Raw genomic sequence first — 23,355 nt, forward strand, 5'->3', positions numbered from 1 at the left:
CTGGGAACTGGTAGGTTTCTCCACCAAGGTAACAAATCGAATTGAGTGCGATTATAGTATAAAGGCAGGCTTAGTATGGCAGCTCTGGGGTGCGTTCAGTGATCTCACAGGAGGAGGTCAGTGAAGTTGCAAGGCAGAGCTGAGGTAGGGGCTTCTTAAAGGGGAGGGGAGGGAAAGACGATGTGATGGCGAGGTACTGGGTAATAGCCTTATTTGGTGAGTCTTTAGGGCCCTAGTATAGGGTAGTCTTAGATTCAGTGGTCACTTTGGAATCTGGAGCTGGCTTTGTCCAGTGTTTTGCTCTGCCTTTTGTGAACATGGGCTCCTGATCAAAAGAGAAGGGCGGATGCCTCTTGACCCATGCCATCTTGGCTTTGTCCCAAAACTTCTGGCTTAACAGGAACTAATAAAGTAGCGTCTGAAAAACCTAAAACTGCTTGGGAAATCAGAACGCTGAATACAGACTGGGCTGCGCAAGAGTTCACAACTTCTACCCTGGCTTCTGTACTGGAGCAGCAGACGTGAAGACAAGTTGCAAGCCTAGTGTAAAATAGGGAAACAGTCACCACCACCACCCTGTGCTGGCAGCTGTTTGCAGTCCTCCAGTTTGGGGCTTTGTCCGAGAGATGCAACCTTCACAGCAAGATGGGACCGGAGAAGAAATCTGTCTCGTCGTGGCTCAGTAAAGTCTCAAAGGGCTCTCCCAGAAGCCACCTTGAGAAGGGTCCCTCAAGTTAAGGACTAAACCTTCCTGTGGACTAGAAGACACACAACAATCACAAGTTTTGTTTCTAGTGGTCAGCCGGCATTGATCTGGATGTGAGTAAGTCTACTAAGCCGGTTAGTTTAGCCGAGGGTGTCTTTCAAGAGATTGTAGTGATTGGGGATCAGAGAGGAGTGGGAAGTGAAAATATGTCATGCAGCTTTTAGAGATTTAGAATGAGACCATCATATTGTATTATTGGATAACCAACCAATAATTGGGGATATGGATACATATATATATATATATATATATATATATATATATATATATGTATATATGTGTGTGTGTTTGTGTGTGTGTAAGAACTATTAAAGAGGGGTTGGGGATTTAGCTCAGTGGTAGAGCGCTTGCCTAGCAAGCACAAGGCCCTGGGTTCGGTCCTCAGATCCGAAAACTAAAGAAAAAAGAAAAAAAAAGAACTATTAAAGAGACAATACATTTGAGAAGGAGCTAAGGGTAACTCATGGGAGGGATTGAAGGGAGAAAAGGGGAGAGGGGATAGTGTAATTATATTATAATTCCAAAATTAAAAACATTATTTTTTTAAAGGGGAAACCATGGTTGGAGTGAGGAGCTGGCCACCCTCCTCTACAACCCCCTTTAGTTTTTCCAGGGGCTTGCATGTTAGCCTGGACCCCAGGTGCTCAGTCACACACAGTCTGACATATCTGCTGAAACCTCGTCCAATCTATAAAATATGCCACTCTTAACTCTTAAGAGAGGTAGATTTAATAGAAAAAGTCTCCACTGTGGCCCAATGTTAGGGCTGCAGCAGGGTGCACAGAGATAGGGTCTTGGGCGAAAGGGAACACAGCACGGCTCTAAATATTCCGAAACTAGAGGGCTCCCAGCTGGTTCAGTAGCATGTATTGCCCTAGGGGTTCCCAGGAAACACATCCCGGACTTGTTCAGCAGTCTCTGAACCTACGCATGGAGAAACTTAGGGGAAGCATGCTAGAGCCCTAATTGGTTTGACAACTTGCCTAAGCAGATTGCATTAGCACCCTGTTCCCCACCTAGACCAGCAGAGGCATAGGAGACCTGGAACACAGGGCTTGTATTCCCAGGTCCAACCAGAATGTAGACAATATTCTATCGCTTCTTGGCCTTTTGGCCAAGATCAAGTGTAGAAAAGACATTCTACACAAGGCTTTCTTCTTTTCTGCTTTCTTTCCCTTTGTCTTGTCTAACTTTGATTTTTTTTTCTGCATTTTCATACGGTTAACTATTTCATTTATTTCTTTAATTGGATTTTTATCTTGATTTCTTTCCTTTCTCATTTTCCCCAATTAAATTCTGTTTTATTAAAAAAATTAGTGGCAACGAATTCAAACAAACACACTTAAATATTCAGAGTAATAATTAAATTTGTAAATTAGCAGTGGCTAATGAAAGGCAAATATGTTGGAGGCAGAAAGGTCTTTGCACCCACAGACCACTATGGAAACCAGGAATGTTAAAGACAAGGGTTATATCCTTGACAGAGGAAATAAAATGCCTGCAATCCAGCCAGGAAGCTGGGAGTGGATATTGTTAATGACCCGATGACCTTTTGATATCTCTAGAGGCAGCTGTCAAATCTTGCCCAAATCCCTTAGAATGTTATCTCAGACTCAATCCTTAGACTTTTATCATTAGCTCCCAGTTGATGGAACCCATCCTTAGGGGAGGTGTCACACGTACACATGGCCTGATGACCTCTATGCGATCTCAGTCAGAGACACACTAAATCCTAGGCCCTTAAGCTATAGAACCCATTTCCATGGTCACAAATCCTTGGTCATGGAATTCCTATGTAGCCCAGCCATAAGCTTTATTATGCATCTAGAATAGGAATGATGGTTGCCTGGAAACAAAATTTTCCAAATTCCATCATGTTTGAATATGCCTAAATAAACAGCCTGGCATCAGTCTCCTTGAAATTTGGTCCAGGATGACAAAGTCAATCTTCACTGAGTTCTCATTCTCACCGCTTAATGGTTAGCTTCACTGCTGTTTCCCCATATTTTTGCATCATTCTTTGTTATTATCTTCTCTTAAAAAAACAAAAAAAACAAGCAAACAAAAAAAACATTTCTGCAATATTCTTTGGAAATCTCTCTTACCTTTCTTTTGTTTTGCATTCTTACTGTTGTAAATACCGTTTTAGCATATATTGTCTCTTTTTAAAAACTAGATGCTATAGTTATAGTTTTTAATGTAGATTTAACTGTATTTCTGGATTTTTTGCATAAGCAGTGTTGAATGTCAAACCTGACACCTCAGACACACTTGGTGGGTGTTTCTCCACAGAGCTGTTTTCCAAATCTAGTTGAGAAGAATTCCACTCTTGTGTAGACCACATCTTGTTCTGCTGGAAATCTGGCAGATTTTAAGTATTAGTCAAAGTTAAAGCATCTCGTTGATGACCTGGGCCAGAGTACACATAGTTGGAGGAAGACTAGAAGTCCCAGTGAAAGCACAGTAATCAACACAGAGAGATAAACCACGGCTGTAGATACTGCAGCTACAAAAGGCAAGGGAGATGTGCCTGTATATTCACACTGCTAACTAACCCGGAAGAACAACCACATAGGATATTCCCCACACACCATGCTTGTTCAACACATCTGCCTTCACTTTCAAAGGGATTAGATAACTCTAGAGATCTGTAGGGAAAGCTGGCCACTCAGGTTTTAACATAATGACAGCAGTAGCAAATCCTACTGACCACAACCTAACAAGCCACCTGAAATCTCACACTGACGCGAGCGAACATGGAATGTAAACTCGACAGTACGAAGCTGGCCTACATTCTAGGGCACAGCCTCAGAAGAAAGCTGTCCCCTGCAAAGGCTGTCACGCAGAAGTTCAAGAGATTTGTATCCCAACTGGTGTCTCAAAGTGGAAAGACAAACGAACAAAAAACTTTTTTAAATGTCTAAACTCAACAATTCCATAACTGATCCCAATAAGGTTGAAGTACTTAACATACTATATAAAAAATTCAAAGTGATTATTGTAAAAACGATCAAAAGCTAAAAAAGCAAACACAAACAAAAACAGATTAAAAAAAAACCCAAATATATAACTGAATGAAATAAGGAAGCCAGGTTGGTGCTCCAGTACACACGTGCACAGCTGTAGTGAATGGCTGAAAAATCTCTTAACATAAATGTTGAAAACAAAAAGCTCCATAAATCAAACAATGTCAACAACAGAAAACTTATTTGAAAGACTTATCAACAGACTAGATAAAGAAGATGGCTGGAAGAAAAAGTTGACAATTTAGGCTATTAAGACAATAAAGAACACCTTAAAGACAAGGCCACATGTATCTAAAAACTGCTAAAAAGCTAAAAAAAAAAAAAAAAAGAGAATTCTCTTCAAATGCATAAGTAACAAGAAAATAAATGGGGTGTTTTAACTTCCTAAATAATAAGATAAACTGTATTTATCAATCCATTGATACTCATAAGCATACTTTATGCTTTGTTTTTTTTTCTCATTATTTTTCTTTTGAAGTAATACCTAAGATTATGGGGAACATTTCTCACTGATATCACATTTATTGGGGGCAGAAGAGTAAGTAGGGCTTTGGGAAAGAGGCACCAAGACTAACATATAAAATAAGTATGTTGTCAAAAAGACTACCACCTACACCCTCCCCATCATCAGGGATACATGTAACAAAATAGAGCATGGATGAGAAACAGCCCCAAAGTCCTCCCACCAGTGCAGGTGATATATATGTGGCCTATAAAGGCGCAGGTATCACACTCATGGCAGGGATAGAAATGGGAGGCCATTAGAGTTGTGACTTCTTAGGTCTCTGCCTGCTTCCATGCTTGGGAGTATTTGCTTTCTTAAGCTGTCTCTGCTTCTATAATTATCCACTTGCTCCAGGTCTAATTCTTTATGTTGCAATATAAGAAAGTGGAAATCTCACCAGGGTCCCGTTGGATTCTGATCCATGCCTCTAACAGTAAGACAGCAGTTTTGGAGGGGCAGAGCTCCCAGAGACATTCAGAGATTCTGTGGAAAAAAAAATGTGTATAAAGGATAGGGGTTTTTGTGTTTTATTTCCTGGGATTTGGAGGTAATTTTTATAAGCAGGGTTTCCAAGTCACTTGGATAGTGCAGGCTTTGTCATGTGCTCTCTGTTTCCTGTAGTTCCCCATGTCTCATTCACATCTTCAATCATTATAGGAATGAGCCTTTGCCCTTTAGGATTATAATGAGTCAGAGAGTCACCTTAAACATCTCAGTGCCTCTGCACCCCTGACTTTAGCTAGCTATAATCGGCTTGGAGGCACTGATTTATCCATCCCTTTTCTTTGCCAAAATGTTTTTCATCAAATGCTGATTCCTTTAGACCTTCTGATAATTTTAACTTGAAAAATACGTTTGGAATATTTGGTGGGAAAAAGGAATACAGGTTGTTACACAGTTTTTCTTCTGCAAACTCTGCCCTAAGGTGCAAGTGCAGGCTAACTATGTTTGGAATGCAAGAAAGAATCTCAGGAATCAAGTGAGAACACATCGATTATCAGCAAATCATCCCTTCTAGGCTTCAAGATTGAGTAAACTTGTGGAGTTTAAGGTTGGGGTGTGGAAAGTTCTACTCGAGAAATTTCCCATTCATTGTTAGCACAGGCCAATACCTGGGAAGCCACTTGGGGAAAAAAATGCTGCACTGGGGCGTGCTCTGTGATGATGACTTGTTCTCTTTCATGCACAAGAACTTGGCCCAGCTCTCACCACATCTAGGTTATAGCTAATGAGTGTGTAAAAATGTGTAAACAGAAGCAGGAAGCCCTGTAGACTGCAGCGGAGAGAATAACTGTCACAGAGAAGTGAAAGCCAATGAGAAAGGGGTCATGTAGAGAAGACAGCTGAGTCTTTGCATCTGCATCATAAGATGTTAATAGCTAATATCCTCAAACTGGGGGATTTTTTTTAAAACATGAATGTATACAAAAGATCAAGGCCAAGCTAGTTTTGGGAAACTCAAAATCCAGATCCAAATTTCCATGGCATACCTCTTAAGTATGTTGGGTTGTTTTTTCCCAAAGTGTGGGTTCTTTTTTTAATGACCTCTTCCTCTTGTTTACATAAGAAGAAACTTACCCATGGTGGCAGGAGTGAAAATATTCTTGCTCTTCCCTTTGGCTATCAGACTATTGAAATAATAGTTCCCAAAGAATGTGAACTTCTCCAGGAATTTTATTCTGGGAAACAAGACCGGGATGAAGCCTGGTGCTAGCCAGAGAAGGAAGTTGTCTCCCAGAAAGAGACAGTGCTATTTGTGAGACCACCTACAGGAGAGTCAGGAACACAGACAACCTACTAATGATGACTGGCTAGATAACCTAGAGAGGGACTGCTTAGTTATGTATGGAAACCTCTCGCCTTCTATTTAAACCCAAACCTCTTGTCAAGACCTCAGAGGTAGACTTGGGTCACTACAGCAGGGGAGAAGGGAGAATGGGGAGAGGAGGCATCACTTTAGTATGCAAATGAAGCTAGTTCTCAGAAGGACTGGAAACTCTCTCCACCAGGGAAAAACCTGCAGTCTCCAAATTCAGGAGAAGGAAGGCACCATGAAGAATAGCAAAAATGGCTTATGACTCCTATGGATCCACGCACCTCCCCACACCTCACTTCTGTCTTGCTGGCCTACCACCATCCTGGAAAGTGCTCTCCTAACTGTCTCTCTTTCTGCTGTTCTTTTATTCATGTTGGGATTCTGGTCTTGATCCCAGCAACTGAGAATCTTGAAATGGCAGTAGGTGCTCTCATAACTTTGATTAGCAATCGCCCTTATGCAGATCTACCTTGAAAAGGTGCCAGAGGGCAAAGAGTAAGAAGTACAAAATGTACAATTTGAAGGGAAAAGAGCACTGAGAAAAGTAAATTTGGAGTCAGTTCTTGTGCTCAAAGAGATAAAATACCTAAAGAAAGGCTGAAACACTTAAAGAAAGGCCAGATGTGACGTAGAGTAAATGGAATAGTGCCCTCTGGGAAAGACCTCACCCATCTTAGCTTCCAACTTGTAAAAAGTGACTAAAAGAACACTCACACAGACACAAACAATGCAAAGCTTATGCATATATAACTCAAGAAGTGGGCCAGGTCCCAGCCCCAGCAAGCAAACTTGGAAAGCTTCAGTCATGCAGTTCTGGCTTTAGAGTCAAGGATGACCCAGGTAAGAAGTAATGGAATCTTCCTCCTTGGTTAAGGAAGGCCAGTGAAGCCAGGCCTATGGCAGGAGAGTCATTGCATGGAGGTCCAGGAACACCAGCAATAAATCTTTTTACTCAGTCCCCTGCTGCTTTATGGGGTGTTGTTAAACAAGTTTCTGGCCTCAGAGGGACTCAGACAGGCAGATCAGCTACCCAGAGCTAAGTGACTTAGACTTAAGGCAGGAAAATGTTTTATTATTATACAGCAACCCTAAATATCTTATAAGACTAAGTCTTACCCCACTGATGCTCTTCCCCCTCTGCTACCTCAGGAAGAGCCAAATAAGAAAGAAGACCACAGGGGACCCCTAGCACCAGGCATTCTGGTCTCCGGTAGAATAATCCCATTTGTTTTATTTAACACCCTTGTTTGAGCAACCTCTTGGAAAAAGAATAGTCTTTGTAGGTAATCTTGATTTATGTTAGTTGGGTGAAAGTTTTTGATTCTCAGTCAGAAACACACACATGCATACACACACATATGATACAACAAACACACATACATACATACATACATACAATACACACACACACACACACACACACACACACACACACACACACACACACACACAGAGTTGATATCCTGGGAAGAGGGGCCTTTCCTTCCCAAGTTCTCTTACTTTCGCCTATGTTTCTATCTTGTTTCATATTCTGGGGACACCATACAGGAAGAAGTGTGGCTATTGTGGGAGCTGGTTGGTAACACAGTGTGGAATAAAAGGTATTTGCTCATTTGTCATATTATGGAGAAGAAAGACTACAGAGAAGATCAGGGAGGAATCAGAAGAGTCCAGGAAAACTAGCTAATGCATGTACAGGGCTAGCATTACTCTATGGAAAGGCACAAGGCTGCTGCTGTGATGGTTAGGAAAGTCTTTCTCCTAGAAGCAGGGTGGGGTACAGTAGCAGAAGAAATCAAGCTTGCTTGTAGGAATGACCATAAAGGGAGGCAAAGAGCCAAAGAATGGGAACAGGACGAGATAGCTTTGGTATTCAGGAGCAGCCAAGATTTTTAGGATAGTCTTGAGTTCTGGGAAGGAAGAGGGAGAGGCCAGGACCAGCTCTGAGCAGACTTACACAGTTTATAGTCACAGCGCTTTACTTTACATATTCAGATGATCGCAGCCCTACCGCGTATCTTGGCTATGCTTCCCCAGATGCGCAGTGTGGGGTGCTAAGTTTGCAGTGTCAGAATCATCAAGGCACTTACAGGTCCAGGAGCCAGACGCTCACATTTCATTTGAGTAATAGGGAGGTGAGGCTTCATCTGGCTACTAAAGGAATTTAAGGCATGCCAAAAGTTGGAGGGGCAACTGAAGTTCCTAAATCCCCACAGGAGAAACTTGTCTATCAGCATTGAGGTCAAAGCTTCCTTCTTTGCTTGGCCGAGGGAGCAAGCAGCTGAGGCTCAGAATGCAACAAGGCAGGGAAGCAGATGGCTTGGTTTCACTTTTCAAAGCTCCAACTAACATTATTGGCAGAGAAACTGTCTGAGACAGAATTCCTCTGGGGCTTCCTCTTCTTAATGATGTAACTGGGGCTGGGAGCAACAGTGAGGCAAATAACTTGGGCCAGCCCAGGAGGACTCTCTCTTCTGGGCAGAACAGTCCAAGGAGATTTTCTGTCAGTTGCCACAACGAGCATCAGTACTCAGTAGGCGGGGCATGCCTCTCACATGTTTACATTTTTGAAGCCACAGTGGAGACAGCCCCAGAGAGGAAGTTTGTGTTTTTGCTTCTATTCACTTAGTTGAATTGCTTTTTAAGGAGTGAAGTGACCCTCCCCACCACCTTCCTTCCACCCTTCACTCCCACCCCTAGAAGGCAGTTTTACCTTAAGTCACCCTAAAGTGATGGGAGGAGTCATTCATCCTTTAATAAGATAATACACTTTTTCTCTCTAGAATTCTTGCCCCCATGGGCCCTACTAACCGCCATGAGATTTGTTGGGTCTGTCTATTTTTCTGAAACTAAAAAAGTTCAACTGTTCTTTGCTTTGTCTCTTTCAGATGCTAGCCAGAACTCAAGGGACTTATTCAGTTACTTCAGGCTTCCTCGTTCTATCCCTAAGGTCCCCTTTCCCCTGTGTGGTTGACCTTGGAGTCAGCTTAAGTCAAATGGTGTGGCTTTCCCCTTCTCTTCTCCATTTCACTCCTCTGGGCAACTGCTGTGATGCACATTTTGCCTGCCCTAGGATGTTTTTCTCTTATTCTTTAATAAAATTATCCTTACACTTTTGTTTGAGTCCATTCTTTTTTTATTAATAATTTTATTTTTCTTGGAATATTTTATGTATTTACATTCCAAATGTTATTCCCTTTCCCACCTCTCCCATACCCTTCCCCCCTCTCCCGGCTTCTATGAGGATGCTCCCATTCCCACCCACTCACTCCAACCTCAACACATTCCCCTACACTGGGGAACAAGTCTTCACAGGACCAAGGGCTTTTCCTCCTATTGATGCTGGACAATGCCATCCTCTGCTACATATGTGGCTGGAATCATGGGTCCCTCCATGCATACTCATTGGTTGGTGGTTTAGTCCCTGGGAGCTCTGGTGGGGCTTGGTTGGTTAATATTGTTGTTCTTCCTATGTTGTTGCAAACCCTGTTTGAGTCCATTCTTAAATTCTTTACTAATGAGACTAAAAATCTAAAGAAAGAATCTACGTTTCTCTGAGATCACTGGCTCCCCCAAGAACTAGACACATGCCTTTTGGTACATTTAAAAAAAAAATCTCTCTGTGTGCCATCTTGCAAATGCCAGTGCCAAGGACTGCTTGGATAATGTAGAACAGGTAGAATCTGGTTGCTGTAAGACAGATAATTCTGGTTCTTCAGGAACTGGTGGCAACGGATGACATAACGATATGCTCATGTTTTGTGCTCTTTTTTTTTTTCAATTTCCAGGTGTCTCTGTGATTTGAATTTAGAATGCCAATACAGGGCTCGTGTGTTTGAACAGTTAGTTCCTGCCTGGTGGCACTGCTTTGGAAGATTGTGGAAACTTTAGTAGGAGACAGAGGGAGTGCTTCACTGAGACCTGCCTTGAGAACTTGTAGACCAGCCCCACTCTATGGCTTGATGGTAGACTCAGTGTGGCTGGTCTCCTCACGCCCCTGCTGCCAAGACTTCTCCATTCATGGACTATATCTCTTTAAACTGTGAGTTCAAATAACCCCTTCTTCTTTTATGCTTCTTTCTTATCAGGGATTGGTCACAGTCGTGTGACAAAGGACTAATACATCTCTTATAAACAGATTGAAACACTGACCAACACTTTTAAAGACATGATAAACTTGGCTGTCTGTACATCTATGGCACACTCCATAGTCAGCTGTTACTATGACAAAGCACTGAGGTACTCTCTAGAAACAATGCAAAGATAATCCAAAAATAACATTTCCTCTAGCATTGTTGATTAAAATGGACTCCATTTTTTTAACCTTTGGCATTTATCAAAAAATGTCACAGCTGCAATTTCCTATCCAAGGTCAAAACCTTAGAAGATTCCACCCTTGAGATGGAGGTGTGTCTTTTCTTCCAATCTGTCTTCCATATTCCCATGGTTCACTGCTTTTCTTCAGCATCTGACCTAAATTAGCCAAGAAATTTAGCTCCTAGCATCCTATTTTCCCGTAGTTAGTCTTCAGGATGTGTAGAGGCAATGCAGGCTGTCCTCAAAGCAATATCTCACTAGATTCTTCTTAGGAGGAAAAAAACAAAATGAAGCAAAAAACCAAGCCACCACCACTACCACCACTACCAATAACAACAAAGCTAACAAAACTAAACTACAACAAAACCAAGCAACACCAGCAAAAGTGTCTAGAAGTATGATGAGGTCCACTAAGAAGAGTTTCTGCTTGGGGGTGAGGAACGTATATACCTACCCAGGGCCCCAGAACCAACGTGGTCAGCTGGCGCTCCATGCTACCCTTCCTAAGGCTGCATCCTTTCCTGAAGGAGTGTCAGCAGAGCCATGTGATTATAAACTGACCAAACCTTATAGACACCTAGGCTTCCTTGTTTCAGGACTTGGGGGTCTATACCTTGTATCTGCCCTTCAAAGGCAAAGGTATGTACATTCCCAGGCCTCCAAGTAGCCATGCTAGAGCAGTTGGTAATGAAGTAGAGGAGGGGCTGTGGACAGAATTGGGATGTGTAAGTCAGGATAATGTCTGTATATTTACACCAACTTTCCTCAGTGTGTGGTAAGAAGCTAATGACAGAATGGGTAGGAGAGTGACAGAGGCTGGCTCTTGTCATGTCATTTTTTTATATCAGTTGTGAGGGAGTTAAGAATTTGAAATTTATTCCTGGTCTTCCAGATCATTTTCAAGGCTCTTTGTCAAATCAGTATGAAACTTGCTTTTTGACTCATGTCCACCTAGATCTGTGGTATGACAGATTTTTGACAATTCAGAATATGTCTTATGCTCTTGTGGCAAGGTTCTTCTAGTTCTTTTAATGCTCTTATGTTGTCTTTACATTGGGAGGCAGGGTTTCAGTGTATACATTCTAGAATTACACAGTCATACACACTGTTCTCTTCATTCCCAGTTGTTTTGTGATAGGCAGGGACAAAGGATTAGTTGTGTCCATTGGTGTGTCTAAAGAGTTGAACAGTAGAAGTCTAAAATTCATGTGTTCATGCCTTATGACATTCATGAATACAGCCAAAGACAGGGAAGAGAACCAGACTGCCCATGGTTTCTTAGGTCTTTCCTGACATTTACCTCTCTTCTGGACTTGTTAAAAGTTGGCAGAGAAAACAAAGTTCTCTACATTTTCTCATCTTTTTTCCCTATACTCTATCCTCAAAAGCACGCACCCATATGTATCAAGATTTTACAAGATTCTTATAAAAAACTGGAGCCTGTTTTATCATGTCTGAGGTTTTCTGGAACTTCCTTCATATTTTACTGCTGCAGGGCATTTTGTTGTTGTTCCATCAAAAAGGCATGGCTTAGAAAAAAAAGGCCTTCAGAAAAGGGAAGAAATCTCCAGAATATGGAAAACAAATTCTAAAAATAACTCATAGTTTCAGATTACCCTTCAGACATGATGCCAGCCCTGTGAAATTTAGGAACCACTGATGCCCATAACATTATATCTGGTACTGGATCTTTCTCATCAATGTCTTCTCAAATCTAGGTTCTGTATAATGATTCTTGAATGCACCCCTATAAAAAAGTAAACACTATCGCTGAGGATGGGGAGTTGACTCATCTAAGCACTGACTGCTCTTCCAGAAGACCAGGGTTCAACTCCCAGCAACCACATGGCAGCTCAGAACTGTCTGTAACTCCCAGATTCAAAACCTTCACGCAGGCAAAACATCAATGTGCATAAAATAAAATTAAATGAAAAGAAAAGAAAAGAAAAGAAAAGCGTGAGCCAAAAACTCTTCTGAACCTGGAGTGTTCTGAGTGAAGTATGGAGACCATGGAACGGGAGGTAAGTATTCAGATTGTTTCCCCAAGGGCAGCTCCCCCAAGGAAGTCAGCCAGACAGAAAGGGAAAGAGAATGAGGGTCTTTAAGGCAGAGGAAATGGGTACACTGAGGTCCTTATGGAGGGCCTAGTTTAATGGAGCTTGGTCATAAGGCTTTGTATGGAGATGATGCCCTGCGCTAAGAGTCAACATGGAAATTCACTTCTGCAAGACAGAATCACAGTTGTTGGGGGAAGAAGAGGACATAAGAGACTGTCGACAGCACAAAGGCTCATGTTTAGTTGGAAGAGGGAGTAATAACATTCCATCTAACTAGGAGAAAATAAGTGAATAGAATTGGGTCACTTGCTCTCTGGGGGAAAAAAGGTATACTTGTTTTCTAATGGGGATTACAAATATTTCTTTAAAAATACCCCAAGATTTCTCCAGTTTTTTATATTTCCAAGCATTAAACCATTAAGCTAATGTGAATTTAGGGTGATGTTTCACATATGTCAAAATGTTTTAACACAGGCCATTTTATTGTTCAGAAAAAAGAAAAATTACTAGTGGCTCCAAACATTTTCAATTTCTTTCTCTCTCACAGTGTTTAAAAGACTCAAAGAATTAGTTCAGAAGGGGTTTCAACAGTAATTTAATGTGTGTTGACGAACATCAGTTTTGTCATCTGTCTTAGAAGAGAGAAAAAAAGAAAGATTATATGTGTTAGTTAGACTTTTTATTGCTGTAATAAAATACCATGACCAAAAGCAACTTGGAAAGGAAAGGGTTTATTTCACTTATACATCCATATCATAGTTCATTGGTGAATGAAGTCAGGGCAGGAACTCAAACAAGGCAGGAACCTAGAGGCAGGAACTGATGCAGAGGTCACAGAGGAGTGCTGCTTACTGGCTTGCTCCTTTCGACTTGCTCAGCTTGTTTTCTTGTAGAACCCAGGACCACCAGCCCACAGTTGGCACCACTCACAATGGGCTGGGCCCTCTCCCTTCAATCACTAATTAAGAAAATGTTCTACAGACTTGCCATGGGTTGATATGATAAGCCACTTCCCTTCTCTCAGATGACTCCAGCTTGGTTCAAGTTGACATAAAAGTAGCCAGCACATTACAAATGGCATTCATTTCTTGGACACGTATAATCGGTACAGTTCTGATAAAGTCTCTGAAAATCACTCACTCTAGAAATAACCAGTACATTACCAGTGCCACGCACTCTCCTGGGTATGGGGGGTGGGTGCATAGCAGAGAGTGCAACAGACATTTCTGACTTGACAGAACTTGCTGTACTAATATTTCCTAGGAAAAATATGATTTGATTAAATACTTTCCAATTTATCCAACCTCAGAATAAGTTTTTCAAAATACCCTTTATGAAATACAAATCTACAGCCATCCACACCAGCTTCCTAATGAGAAGGTTAAGACAGAAAGCACCATGGGCATGTATCTAAAATCAGACAGACCGTGTTTTTAATGATGGTTGATGATTAAAAGGCACTGGGAATTGAGAAGAGTATAGCACTGTAGCACATGATTATGGGAGAATGTGAAGCAAAGCATAGGAAACAGCTAACAAAGAATACATGGGCAAGTGTGAGGTGACCCAGTTTTCTAGATCTTGGTGATTATAAATTGGTTGACAAATGCCAGACAATGGCATAATGGCACAAGGGAGGAGCAGGTCAATGTGTTCTAAAATAAGATGCTCATTTTGAGAAATCTAGGCACAAAGAATTACAAATTCTCTTTCTTTTTTCTTTCCTCCCCCCTCCTCCTCTTTTTCCCCTTTCTCCTCCTCTTCCTCCTCCTCCTCCTCCTCCTCCTCCTCCTCCTCCTCCTCCTCCTCTTCTTCCTTTTTCGAAATAAGGTTTCTCTGGGTAGCCCTGTCTGTCCTGGAACTCATTATGTAGACAAGGCTGTCCTCAAACTCAGAAATCCCCTGGTTCTGACTCCTGAGTACTGGGACTAAAGGCACTTATCATACCACTCAGAGTAAATTCTCTCTTTCAACTGTTGGAGAATTATGTAGAATTATAAATGTTCTCTATTGCCAAGTAGTGTATGCTGATAGGAGCCTGAAATAGTTGTCTGCTGAGAGGCTTAGCCAGAGCATGACAAAAACAGAGGCGGATGCTTGCAGTCAACCTTTGAACTGAGAACAGGGTCCCTGTTAGAGGAGTTAGAGAAAGGATTGAAGGAGCTGAAGGGGTTTGCAACCCCATAAGAACAACAATACCAACTAACCAGAGCTCCCAGGGACTAAACCACCATTCAAACTGTACACGTGGACAGACCCATGGCTCCAGCTGCATATGTAGCAGAGGATGGCCTTATTGGGCACCAATGGGAGGAGAAGCCCTTGATCCTGCAAAGGCTCGATGGCCCAGTGTAGGGGAATGTCAGGGCAGGGAGGCAGGAAGGGGTGGGTGGGTGGGTAGGAGAACACCCTCATAAAAGAAGGGGGGGTGGGGATGGGATAGTGGGTTTATGAAGGGGAAACTGGGAAAGAGGATAACATTTGAAATATCAATAAAAATATGCATTAAAAATGATTCTGTCTTCCCATATGGAATATTAAAGTTGTATTTCAGTCTTTAAAAAAATAGAATGTAGAAAGTTGCCCTTGTGGGGATTGGGGTATAAGCCTTGGTGGAGCTAGATACCACCATGGCCCAGGGCAAGTTTAGAAATAAGCAAATCTCAGAGAAACATCAAAATCAAAAGTCAAGACTTGTTTATTAAGTTCAAACCAATTCTAGTCAACTGGAGCATAGCTCTATTTTCCACACCTTAACCCTCTGCCATGGTTGAAGGATAGGCTCTTGCTTGATCAGCCACCTTTCAGTCAACATCATGTTTATAAGACAGCTTGTCTGGGGCTGATTCTCTTCCCTCCTCACTTCTTACCAGGCTATCCCTTCCCTACTCCTCACAGATAAAAACTAAACTCTCCTTGTCTTTCTTTTTTTCTTTCAGTGAAATACATAGCACATGCATTGACCATTTATCTCATCTCAAGTATCAGTGACATTAAGAACATTCCCAGTGGCATGTAGCTATTTCATCACCAGTCCCCTTTTCTGCCCAGAATGTTTTTATTTGAATGTCCATATAATAGAAGTTTGTGCTGATAATACCTCCTTAACAGTGTGGAAGAACCAAGTAACAAAGAATGTATCTGAATATTCTCCAGAAGCCTTTAAAATACCACTCAAATGTTTCTCTGATATAGGATGTAAATGTAATGAATCCAAATAAAATATTTCTGTTTATTTCTTCAACACGCACAAATGAAACTCTTGCTGTACCCTCTTAAGCCAAAGAGAGAAACTTTTCAAAAGGGTTTATGACAAAGTTTTGTTCCCCCTCCATGAAGTACTCACTAGTCAGTCAGAGAGCTCTCTGCATAAACTCTGGGTATGATTGACAAGTGGCATCATCTTGGGATGTCATAATGGTGAAGGTCCTCCCTGGCAGTCTGGTAGTATATGTCATCTGTGGGTACCAGACATCCATGTGGTACACATATGTACATGCAGGTGAAACACTCATGGGTATAGGTAGAAAATATAAAAAGTAAGTAAGTAAATAAATAAATAAATAAATCTTTCGAAGCAGAAAACAGTTTTTAATGCAAAGAGATAGCTACTTGTGAGCTTTGGGGATTCTGTAGAGAGAAAAACAGAGACAGCAGCAGGGAAGGCAGACTCATCTTTACACTTAAACGTAGGTGCTATAATTCCTCCCTTTCAGCCTCTGTAAGAACTGAATTTTCTATCCACACCTGGTCATTTACTAAAGCCACACTTGGCTCTGGCTCCTTTTTACAAAATAAATGGTAACAATGAGAATCAGTCTAACCTGGGGCTGCAGATCTCCAGACGGTTAGCTTGAGGCACTGCAATGGTCTGCTGTGCTGCTAAAAATGTGTGTGTTTCTTTCTCAATAGTTTCCAGCGATCTAAACTATGGGTGGGGAGAGATGAATTGAATCCAGCTGTCTGATCAGGGGATAACTTGGGAACAATCTCCACAGGAAATGATTAAAGTAGAAACCAGAAAGATAAACTCAGAAAACATTACTCACCAACTTTCTCCAGCTGATTTAAGTGCTAGGTCCATTGAAAGGGGGCTGGTGCACTGAATCTTTCTCAGAAGAAGCCTGACTGAGGATGCACTCAAGCCTCTCTGACCATAGTGTAGACCTATAAACCTGTCATGTTGTTCATGAAATCTGGGCAGCAAAATAATTTCAGTATTAATAGATTGATCCTAGCATTGATACTCCTTTTTCTCTTCATTTGCCCTTTGAAGAGGAGTTTGTACCCTAGAAGCAGAAGATGAGGGTCAGTGAGCAGTGTTTCCTCCTTGCTTACCTGTCTCTTCTTTCCCCTAGACTAGAGCATCCAGGACCTTACCTCACATGGGACAGATGAACATTTCTTGGAGTAGGTCCGCTTTCATATCTCTACGTTTAGTCTGTTTCATCGATATCTCCTAGGGCATAAGGCAGCAGCCAGCTTTGCTTTTAAAGTCATGATCATTCTCCATTTTCTCTTAATGACTGAATTTTCTTATCCCTCATTGTGTTCCAAAGCAAAACTCAGATGATTCTGAACAACATGACAGGTTTATAGGTCTACACTGTGGTCAGAGAGGCTAAGTCGTCAGCACAGGCTCACTTGCCTCCGTTTGTTCATGTGATTGGGGCTCTCATTCTCTCTCCTCTGCTACTCTCTTCCTGTACCTTCGAGTAGTCCCTTCCCTCAGCCCCATCCTCTCAAGTAAAATCTCTATTTTCTTGCTTCTTAACATAGATAGGAAATCCAGTTAATATACCCTCACTTTGGCATTAACATTGTCTTGGGTTCATAGTGTTGCCTGGCTCAATTGTGAGTCATATTTCTCTTCAGGGAGATTTCTAGTTGCGTCAATGCACTTGAAAATATTAATGACCCCTTACGTTTTGTTCTTAATGGGTCAATTGCTATCATTTCCTGGAATTTCTTTAAAAATCACCCAAAGAGTTGGTGATTGTGGTGATTTGAATGAGAATGGCTCCCAAAGGCTCATATAATTGAATCCCTGATCACTTGAAAGCCATGGAACTGTTTGGGAAGGATGACAAGGTATGGCTTTGATAGAGGAGCTGTGTCACTATGAGTGTGCTGTTGTCTCAAGATGTAAACTCTCAGCTACTGTGATGGCTATGAACTCTGACCCTCTGGAGCTAGGAGTTCCAATTCAATTTTCTTTTATAAGTTCCCTTGGTCATGGTGCCTCTTCCCAGCAATAGAAAACTAAGTAAAACAGTTATTTTATGTCAAAGGGCAGAGCCTACAATTTCATTAGTTAATTTACACCCTCCAATATTAGATAAAAAATCAAAAGGCAATCTTTTTTTTTTTTTTTGGAAATAGGATCTTGGTTGGTTTAGTACTTGCTGTATAGCCTGGGCTAGCTTCAAACATACAGCAATCATGCACTAGTCTCCAAAGTGCTAATATTAAAGACATGTATTAGTTGTCGACTTGACTATATCAGGAACTAACTAAAATCCCAAAGTGTCTGGGCACACCTGTGAAGAACTTTTGCTTAGTTAGATCATTTGAAGTGGGAAGATCTGTTTATGATCCAGATCTTTGAGGTGGATAGACACACCTTTAATCTGGAACTTTTGAGGTGGGAAGAACTACCACATATTCTGCTGGTGACCTATATAAAGAATATGGAAGAAAGAAGCTTCACCCTTCACCTACTTGCTCTTACCTTGATAGCAAGTCCATTCCTTCACTGACTTTAGAACCTACTTCTGGATTCTGGCATAAACTGAAGACCAACTGAGACATTCAGCCTCTTGGATCGAATAACAACTAGACTCTTGGATCTTGTTGTATTAGCTGGATCATAGCCCGTAAGTCGTTCTAATAAATCCCTTTTCTATATTTACAGAGAAATTCATTCTATAAGTTCTATTACTCTAGAAAATCCAGACTAATACACCCAGATTTAAAAGTGATACTTTAAAATCCCAAACTGGTGGCTGATGCTTCCCTAAGAAGGAACTTGGAGAGTTTATAGAGTCAGATTTGGAGCTGGTGACAGTCTAGCCTGAGACTTTGGAGCTTCCAGATTGGCCTTCTGGTTTTAGAATTTGTCATCACCTACTTGAGTAGAAATTAAGCCAGTAGCTTAGATGTCAGAACCATTGGCATGGAAATCTTTGGCAGCATATGTGATGATCAGGCAGGAAAAAAAATGAGAATGAGAGACAATGCCCTAGTGTGTGGCACATGTCTCTCTGTGTGTTAAGGCTTACTCTGGGGTGACAATGCTTATCAGCCTATGATGGAACTTAGTAGCATCAGTATGAATGGAAGCTAGCATTCTGAAGACACAAGATCAATTTCAAGAATGACTAGCCTGTCAACTTTATAGAGTGCTTCTTGAGAAACAAAGCCTGAAAGTTGGGTTTGAAAGATTTTATTTCTCGAGATCAGGAAAGCAAAGTAGTAATTTTTCTGAGCTGTCTCCCTCCAAGTAGATTACATCTCATTCAATTAATTATGGATTATAAACATTAATTAAGACCAATGGAAGGCTTCCCAGTTCTGGTTTTTGTTGAGAAACAGTAGATGTAGACAGGCTTTGGTTTGAAGTTCTTTAAATCTCAATACAATGTCCAAGGGGATGATGAATTTTTTTCTTAGCCATCCTTGTTCCTTGTGTGACTTAGTTCTCATTTGCCAGCAATGTAAGAGAGCAACATTTGATAGTTCTCCTTTAATATTTTATGTCTCAGTATAAATCATACATTTTTAAGGAACTTCATTCAGGCTCATTGGTTATCTATCATTTCATACTTTATTAGACTCCACAAGGCTAAATGACCTTATCATGCTATCCTCTGGATGGCTCTGTAGAAGACATACATCCTCTTTCTTTCCTAATAAGCAATTTGAAGTTTGTCATAGTTTTATAAAATGTGCCCATCTTCTTGAGGACATATCCTATGCTGACGTTTTGTACTGACAAGAGATTAGTTCAGATGGAGACTGAACTGAGTAAATTTAAAACACATGAGTACCTAAGGAAATACTATACTTCTATATAGAGAGAAAAATATATTTGCACTTCTAATATATTTTTTAGATTAATAAATATAAATATATAAAATTAGATGTATATCTTTGAGATATTTAAATGCATACAGAGACATATATTGGGCTTATTAGAGTGAGCTCTCATGAGATAAAGAACATGGAAATAAGAGAGAGAGAGAGAGCGCACACGTAGACAATAATAACTTGTGACTCAAAACAAGATAAAAATGATATTGTATATCTTTCTGGGTTTGGGTTACCTTACTCAATACCATCCAATTATACACAAAGTTTATGATTTCATTTCTCTTTATAGTTGAACAGTATTTTATAGTGTGGTTTTTTTTGCCACATTTTCATTATACACTCATCAGTTGTAGGACATTCTGGTTGTTTCCACTTCTTAGTTATTGTGAACAGAGCAGCAAGGAACATGGTTGAGCAAGTGTCTGTGGAGGAGGATGTCCAGTCCTTTGGGCATATGCCAAAGACATATGTATATACACATACATGTACACATACACACACACACACACACACACACACACACACACACACACACACACACACAGAGCCAAAGGTGTCGCTGAGTTATACATAGCTTTATTTTTAGCTTTTTTGGAGAATTCTCCACACTGATTTTCACAGTGGCAGCTACTAACAGCTCTTCTAGTTGAATTTCAGAGCTGTTCAAGAAATGATGTCTAGCACTGGAAACTCAGGCAACTACTCAGCGCTAGTGGAGTCGTGGTTATTGGGGAGGAATCTACAACTATTCATTTACAGAAAGAAGCGTGTAAAGAGAGGCTGGGGACTTGTATAAACTGAAAATTTGACATTCATTGTAAAAGTTCCTTGCTGCCAAACAGTGTGGTCTCATGCTTTTTTGAAATCCCCTCCTCAAAGTAGCAAGTCTCCAAGCCCCGAGTCCTTTTAGCTTTCTGTGAATTCTGTGAGAAGCCTATTGTCAAACTTAGCTGATCACCTGAGCAAGGATGACTCCATTTCCAGACAGCGCCATTTAGTAACCCCCCACATAGGTTTCATGTTTCTAGTTCCTGAAATGTAAGGTTCTTTTCTCCTGAGTTTCACCTCCCTACAAAATGTCAGCTTCTCTCCAAGGCCTGCCGCTCCACATTATTGGCCAATGCTCACTACTTCAGTGTACCTTTCTGCAGAAATCAAGTTGGTTTTACTGAGACACTTGTGTCATGTGTCTATTTCTTATGATGCTAACAACAGTAATTCTGTTCTCTGAGTGTTAACTCCTCAACCCAATCTGAGAGTCAGAAGGAATGTGTGGCTAGCCAAGAAGTATTTAGCAAGCACAAATTTCAAACTCCACAAGGGTGTGAGAAGTTTATGTGGAGACTGGGGAAGCATAACTCATAGGACCACCATTTCCAGAAAAAGCTTCTGCTGTGAATGACTGGTAATTCGGATGAGCAATTGAGCAGACAATCTGTTTCATGGCCAAAAGATTTCAAACATATTTTTTTGGCAAACATTCCCCTTATCCATTATGCATTTATGACAGTGCCCTTGTATGAAGGCTCCTATGGCGATGTCACAGGTTAAACATGTGATGCTTCTCAGGACATTGTCTTTGGGGTGGTTGTAAGGCACACTGGTAGTACATTCAACTTAGACCACAAGGATTATAGAGAGGATGGGCAGCAGAAATATTGAAGAAAAGGAGCCATGAGCCAAGTGAAGGTTGTGGAGACAATGGTAAAAATGTTTGAAGCCTAGTAGCTTGATCTAAAATCTAGAACTGAAGAATAATTCTGTATTATCATAGAGACTTCTCAAGAGTATGGTAAGGGATGAGGAAAAGTCAGCATAGTAGCAACAGATAACCAAGGACCAAGATTTTTCTGCAGACAGTGAAAATGCACAGCAAGTATCACAGAGTGATACTGCTGTGACACCTTCATTCTCCCCTTCTTCCTTCCCTCTTTTCACCTCATCTCTCTCTGTCATCATCTCTTTTTCAAAAGATCACGGTGGCTGTCATCTCTGGATAATGCATAGGAAAAAGCGAGAGTGGAAGTCATTGCTGTAGCAATTTAGGCGTTAAAACCAGAAAACAGTGTAACCACAAGATTTACTTAAGACTGTGATGGAGAAGGAAAAGAAGCAGTCTGTAGGAAGGAGGAATAAAGAATGAGCTGTTGGGTAGGTTGTGGTTTGAGCAAAGAGATTTCAAGGTTCAAAAATACAAGAAGGAATTATTTTAATGGGTATTAGATGAACTCACTTTTGGACACGATGAGTCTTGGGATTTCCAAATGGAGATGAACAGTGGGAAATTAGATACATCCATCTTTTAGTTACACAATTCTCATCTTGAGGTATAGCTCAGACTTGTCATCTGTCAGGTTACAATGATCCTAGAGTGACTGCACAGGAAGAGCAGAGGTCATGAACTTAGTGTCCAGGAATAGCAATGTTTTAGGAACGGACAAGCCAAGCCACGCCAAGCCATAAAGACTTAAAACGATGTTGCAGAGACGAAAAGGGACAGAGACACCAGAGCAAGAGCATTTAAAGAAAGAGTCATCAGTTGTCCACAGCAGAAACATTTTTTGGGAATAGTGATACTATGAGTTATGCTTCTGCAATAAAATGTATTACCGTATAAACTTCCCACACCATTGTTGAGTTCAAACTTTGTGCTTGCAAGTACTTCTTGGCAAGCAGTCCAATCCTCCCTGAACTCTCAAATATTCCAGGGTCAGATTCTTCTAGGAGCACAGATAAGACATTTGTTTTTCTCTGTGAAGAAAACCTGTTCTTTTCCTGATGAAAACTTTACAGGAAGCATGAGGCTGAGTCTACACAGGTGAACACAATAGCAGTTAATTTCTTGGAGTGCTGCCATCGGCATCATGACTAACATCACAAGTTTTGGAGAACGGCCCTTTCCCCCTCAATCTTCTCTATCACATAGATTTGCTGAGTGAAACTGTCAGTCTCTGTGGCAACTAGATTCAATGTATTATTTTGTTAATAAATATAAGAAGTGCAGCTATGGCCTGTGTGGGAAGGTGTTGACCCCACAGAGAATGGCTGATGTCATATAATTTACTAGAGTTGATCCCAAGGACTCATAAAGGTTTGGTTCTGTGGTGATTTGAGGAGTCCCCACTAGGACTCAGAGGCACTTGGAATCAGCTGACTCTACCCGGCTGGTCACATAGTCATATTTATGAAACACCAGTGGTCCATCAACTGTTCAGAGAAAGGAAGGACATGTTTGCAAAACTATTTCTTGTAGCTAAAAATGAGAGTAAAAAGGCATTCACTTCCACTAACAGATGTGAGGTTAATCTCCTCTAACTTGAGTGAGTACTTGGGAAATTCTACTCTACTTCTTTTCAACTTTGGTTGCTTTTAATCATAGTGTGTGGCTTTGGAAGCCAAGCTTTTTCTTCTCCTAAGAGGGTGTGGGACTCAGATGGTTTGGATTCTCTACATGATTTTCAATTTAGCACATTTTCAAAGTATGCTCAGAAGTACAATCTCAGAAAAAGAGAAGACAATGCTGACTTATATTAACAATTATATTCTTTTACAGATTGGTATCTTTTCTATGTTAAAAAATTTGAAAAAAAAAAACAAACAAAAACACCAATCCTTCCTCCTCTACCTTACTACGCATTCACCAGTAGGTAATGTGTGATGTTAGTTTTCCACTACTGTGAAGATGATAATCTTCAAAAAAGGGTTGGCTTAAAGTTTTGGAGTTTTCAATCTGTGACCAGATGGCCCTGCTGGTTTTGAGCTTGTGGCAATGAACT

The 23,355-nt window shown here is 40.9% G+C and overlaps 1 protein-coding gene across 21 annotated transcripts in view; it reads right to left on the reverse strand.

Annotated features, from left to right (window-relative positions):
* LOC103692000 (uncharacterized) overlaps positions 1-23,355 on the reverse strand; it is a 443,265-nt gene that overhangs the window by 139,536 nt on the left and 280,374 nt on the right. For 9 of the 21 annotated variants that reach the window (XR_015636073.1, XR_015636076.1, XR_015636070.1 and 6 more), the window contains one exon: positions 4,695-4,780. The exons of 9 other annotated variants lie outside the window; for them this stretch is intronic. The gene's annotated coding sequence lies outside the window, so the exon portion shown is untranslated. Of the gene's footprint in view, positions 1-1,945; positions 4,781-23,355 lie in introns of those variants that run through there. 3 more of the 21 variants (XR_015636067.1, XR_015636066.1, XR_015636068.1) reach the window with 2 other exon arrangements.

Source organism: Rattus norvegicus, chromosome 13 (genome assembly GCF_021556685.1).
Source record: "Rattus norvegicus strain SHRSP/BbbUtx chromosome 13, alternate assembly SHRSP_T2T, whole genome shotgun sequence".
Lineage (NCBI taxonomy): Eukaryota > Metazoa > Chordata > Mammalia > Rodentia > Muridae > Rattus > Rattus norvegicus.